Raw genomic sequence first — 5,527 nt, 5'->3', positions numbered from 1 at the left:
GAAACTGGGCACTGGGAGGTACATTGAGCCCAGGCACTGGGACCTTGATGATAAAAGGTGGGAAGGAAGGTCGCTAAACCAAGCTGGACTAAGTTGTGCGTGTGGGGAGCAGAGGTTTCAATGTCAGAGATCCTGGCTCCGTTGGCTCAGGGGCAGCTGGAGGGTGGCGGGCCTGGGTACCATATATCTGCCATTGGTTATCTGGCCAGCTGGGTCCAGCCCCTTATCTATCTTCAGGATGCCCCCAGGGGTTTATGACCTTTGTAACAGTAGGCTTGGGTTTATCAGTCGAGAAAGCCCAGAACCTGACCCTTTAGCATTTATGGTAGGTTGGAAGGCAGGAAGTTATCTCATAGGCTAGTGAGGGGTCAGAGCTAGGAGGGCTGGAGAGAGGAAGAAGCACTGCCCCTTCCCTCAGCTCCTCGTGTTGTTCAAATATTTGGTCTGCTTGGGGTGTTCCTCCAGGGGAACTTTATTCCCTGTGTTTATGGGGCCTGACAAGTCCAGTGTGTTCTCTAAGGAGCCAAGAGCAGAATTGGGCAAAGATGTCATTTCTGCAGCCAGCGTCATCCTTCCCTGGGCTTACTGGCTCTCCGAGATGGGGAGCTAGGCCGGGGTCAGTGACAGGTGGTGACAACGGCTGCCCCCCACCCCTGAATTCCTGAGCCCCTGACAGTGATGAATGGCCCAGTCCCTCTTTGCACACTCCCCAGGTAACCAGAGTTGAGGGAGTGACAGGTGGGCCGGGCTGGAGTGCTGCAGGATTTCCCCCATAGCTGTCCCCCACAGGGCTGGAGAGTGAGAACAGGAGGGACTGCTAGAGGAAGTTGAGCCCAGATCAGTGATACACAGCAGGGCACGGATATCCAAAGATGAAGCCTCTAAGGAGCCGAGGGTCCCGGCTGCAGTCCAGAGCCTATGCCACCTGCTATGCCACACTGAGCCATGCGCTGGCCCTCAGATGCTCTGCTCTAGGCTCTTTTGAGGAGCAGGGGCAGAGGCCATTTGCCTGTGTGGGGCCCATGGGCTTGGGACAGATTTCTAGGAGTCCAGGGAAGGGTAACGAGGTATAAGGAGGGGATAAAGAGAGAGGGAGGGACGGGGCAGGCCCATCTCAGGAAGAGAAGGGCTCCTCCTATCTCTGGTGACTGACACCTGGAAGATCAAGGTGATCTCAGTGCAAACACCCATAAACCAGGCATGAAGCTGGGGCAAGGACAAGGGAGGGGTGGGGGGGTTGAACGTTTGGTTGAACCCTTGGCCTTTGGGACCAGCCCCTCTTTCCCCAGCCACTGAGAATCTCCATGGCTGCAGTGAAACTAGACTAGCAGGGCTTACCCACCTGGGGCTTGATCTGGGATGTGGTGCAGCCAGCAGGCGGGAGGAAGAGTAGGAGGGCTCAGGTCCCACCCTGGGCTTGTCCTGAGCCTGACCCAGAGATAGAGTGACTTGGGAAGAGCAAGGTATTCGTGGGGGAGGGAGGACAGCCTGGGCTCAACACAGACCCCAACTGGTCTCGGCTAGAGGGCAGTGAAGGCAGAGGGAGAGAAGGAGAGAAGCGGGCGGTGGGACAAATCTGGCTGGGCAAGAGAGGACTTTGCAGGCTGAGGTTGGCGGGGGCAGGGGATGCAGGCAGATTGAGCCTGGAGCCTCAGTTTCCTCTTCTCTAAAATAGGCCTATCAATATCAACCTCAGGGATGTTCTGTGAATTAAGCAAAGATAGCATAGGACCAAGGGTGAGAGTACCTGGCTACAGTGCCTGGCATACAGAAGTTGTTCAAGAAACATGGCTCTCCCTTGCCCTGTAGGGAGTGGTCGTGTGTATCTGTGAGGAGGATGCAGGCAGAGGTTGTGGGTCTTCGAAGGGACAGACAGGAGGCTTAGGACAGGCCAGAGATGATTGTAGGTAGGAGAGAGGGCTGCTAGCCTCATGGAGTGGTCCCAGCTGGCATCGCCCCGGGCCTTGCGGCAGGCTTCCTGCCCTCAGTGTGCAAGGTCCACCCTTTGGCACACATTCCTTTCCAGAGCCCTGGGGTGTCCGAGTAGAGTCATGTGTAGAAGCTCAAGTCGTGCAGCTCAATGGCCCAGGTTTGGATCCTGACTCTTCTGCTTCCTGGCTGTGTGACCTTAGGTGAGGGAGTTCACTTCTCTTATCTGAGAGTACAAGGCAGGCAAGGAGAGGTCAAGGACAAGGGCCACAGTAATAGAGAGGGGGTGTGAATGTCCATGCACGTGAGCAGGACAGTGACTTGAGGAAATGTGGGGACTATGCTCCACGTCCCGTGAAGGCAGGAACCAAGCCTGTCAGCTGGTGCTGCGTGAACTGATAGGGGAGGAAGACGGCAAGTTCATGTATGAATATGTACACGTGTGAGAAAACGAGAGGAGCTAAAAAATGTGTGCATGGCACACAAAGCATGTGTGAACGGGTGAGAACATGTGTGACCGGGAATGAGGATGTCTCTGTGGGAGGCTCTGCGGAGGTATAATAGTTTCCATTTAGTAAGCACCGTGGTGGGCCAGCCATGAAGCTAAGCCCTTTCTGTGCATATCTCACTCCCCACTCAGCACAGCTCCGTGAAGAAGAGATGATCTTCAGGTTACAGAAGAGTTAACTGAAGCACACAGGGGAAGCGACTTGCCCAAAGAGACACAACTGATAAGCAATGAACTCTATGGCTCTGAAGTTCATACTCCCCCTGCCTCCCATTGGTGTGGGAAGCTGAGCTCTCCGGGGGCTGTTATGGTACCCGAGGCCTCCCGCAGCTGCTAGATGTTGTTCTGCATCCCTGGGTCCAGGAGGCCCCCACATACTGATTTCCATCTGCTTGGAGCTCCTTGAAGGCAGGGCTTGGTGGGCTCCTCTTTGGATCCCAGCTCAGAGGCAAGCACAGGATCAGTGCTCAGGAAACGCTGGTGGACTTGAACCCTGAGGGATGTGTGTGTTCGGTGACACTGATCTGGGAGGCTTGGGGAGGGGTGTGACTGCCACTGGAATAGGGAGAGCTTGGATAAGAGAGGGTCAACATCCCCCACAGATCCTGACTTCCTCTCTGGCTTCCCTGAGGAGTAATTTTTCCCTACCTCAGGGGCATGAATCACTACATCAGAAGCCCTGCTAGGGTGGGGCAGGAGGTGGGAGCCTGGAGTCATTGGCCCTGGCTGCAGCAGGGAGTAGGCCCAGCCCTGCTACTGAGGCTCCGGTAGGCAGGTTGAGGCAGAAAGGCTATGTCGTGACCAGGGGTGACCAGCTTGTGGGGCAGGCCTAGACACACAGTCCTCTCTTCTTTCCTCTGTGCCCTCCCCACCCAGGATGAGGCGTTGGCACACTCAGGAGCTGCTGCTGTCTTCCCAGGCTTCCCAAGTCTGGCAGCATAGCTTCATCGGCCCCATTTCCCACCTGGTCTTGGGCTCACCTCCCGAGGGGCACTGGACATGTTGGCAGTGGAATCTGAGGCTGATTCTGGGCTTGGTGGTGGTGACTCTAGCTGGGAACTTGGGGGCATGGCCAGGGACACAGATGAACTTTCCTAGGCCTAGAAACCTCTCAGAAGACTGTGAGTGAAGAGTGGAGTCCTGGCCGTCCTGAAGGTTGCTGCTTTCCAGGCATGAACGAGCTTTTAACCAGGAATGAATTAAGTAAGCAAGAAGGTGCTGGAAATGTGGCGAGTCAGTAGGGTATAGGGAACTGGGCACAGGCTTAGGAGACAGAGAAGTCTGGGGCCAAATCCTGCTTCTACCACCGATCAGCTCCATGACCTCAGATGAGTCACTTCCCCCTGAGCCTTAGTTTTCCCTCTTACATAAAATAGGGATTGTGGAACTCATCTCAAAGGATTGTGAAGGGAAATGCCTCTACCATGGTTCCTGGCACATAGTAGGCACTCAGTAAGTGGCAGGCTGTTTTCCATTCTCAGGTTTTGCTGTCCTGCCATGCACTTCGGGCAATCCTAGTCTCCAAGCTGGACTATTGGTGTGTCCCTGCACCTTGTTCTTGTCTCTCCTTGCTCACACCCCAATAAGGGGTCCAGCTGGGAGCTGAGAGACCCTAAACAGCTCCTCTTCTTCTCTTTCTACACAGATCCTTCTCATCCTCCGGGCTCTGTCCCTGAAAGTGGGAGGAACACACTTCTCCCTCTTTATTTCCCCCCAAATAGAGGTCCACTCTATGAACCAAAGAGATCATCAGAGGATCCAGTGAGGAACTCAGTAGATCAGCCTCCTACTTAAGTGAGAGACGGACAGGAAACTGTGTAAATGGCGAGCACTTTGGGAATGTCGCTCACCGAATTATCTCCATAAAGAAGCAGCGAGGAGACTTTATGTCCTCGGCAGTCGCCGAGCCAACCCCAAACCCAGATCTTACTCCTAGTGCTCCCTCCTCCTCCCCATACCGGGCCGCGGTTCTAGCCAAGGTCACCACCCCTGTCCCGGGTCTTGTGCTCGAGCGCGTGTGCCAGGCTCGTGTGTGCCACGCTCCCGTTGGAGTGGGCGCTCTCAGTCTGTCCCAGGCACCCGCGGTGCTATAGAAGACCAGTAGGGGGAGACATTAGCACGTGGGTACATCTGCCGAGGTCCAACTGGGGAGAGCGGGTCGGACCGGGAGGGTCTGCGCTATGGGCTTCAGCCAAAGTTATAAGCAAGGAAGCAAGGAGGGGCGGGGAGAAGGGGCTGGGAGACAAAGACCCAGATGGCGAGGCCGGGAGGTGCTGGAGTCCGGCGTCTTGGGACCAGGGCGCCAACTTTTACTTTTTCGAAAGGCTCCTCTGCCCTACGCCCTTTCCTCTTTGCCCTCGAGGTGTCTTTCTTTATCGAGGTGCCCTCTCATCCCCACTGGCCTATCCCAGGGCCTTGCCCGCGCCTTCAGACAGGACAAGACTCGAAATCTGGGCCCCTGGTGTCCCACAAGTCTCTTCCCCAAAGTTGAGATTCCCAAGGCCTGCTCCCCAGGGGCGAAGAACTCATCTTCCCAACTTTCCCGTACTTGACCCCTCTGAGACGCCACCGCCCACCGCTATCCGTTTGTTCAGGACTCCGGGTCCGGGTCCATGTGCAAGCGGACACTGCACGGCGAGGGCGGAAGGAGGAAAGCCCACCAGAGCCCTATGTGAGATGGGACCAGGAGTAAACAAGCTATCCTTGTCACGGAGGTGGGCACCGAGCAAGGACTTCAGGGCTCGCGTGTGTAACAAAAAGAATGGTAGTACTTTCCCGGGAAAAGTACTGAGCCTGTTTGGCCCAGGTCAGTGGGCCGGAGTGTCGACCAGGCGCTCGGGGAGGAGGGCAGGCCGATAGCTCTAGAGGAGCGCCAACTTCCCACGGGCTGAGCGCTCTGGTAACAGGACTAGGCAGGATCCATCCATAACCGCAGGAGCCGCACACTCAGATTGGTGCCATCGAGAGCGCGGCGTCCTTAAGAGCTCCCTAAAACCCCGCCTCCTTCCTGTTCTGGGGGCGTGGTGCAGGGCAAGGACCCCGTGACGCAGCTTGCTATTGGCTAAGATGCGTAGGGTTGGCCTTGCGTAC

This window comes from Pseudorca crassidens, chromosome X, assembly GCF_039906515.1.
Source record: "Pseudorca crassidens isolate mPseCra1 chromosome X, mPseCra1.hap1, whole genome shotgun sequence".
Classification (NCBI taxonomy): Eukaryota; Metazoa; Chordata; class Mammalia; order Artiodactyla; family Delphinidae; genus Pseudorca; species Pseudorca crassidens.
The sequence above is the reverse complement of the archived record's forward strand: the minus strand, read 5'-3'. Positions refer to the sequence as shown.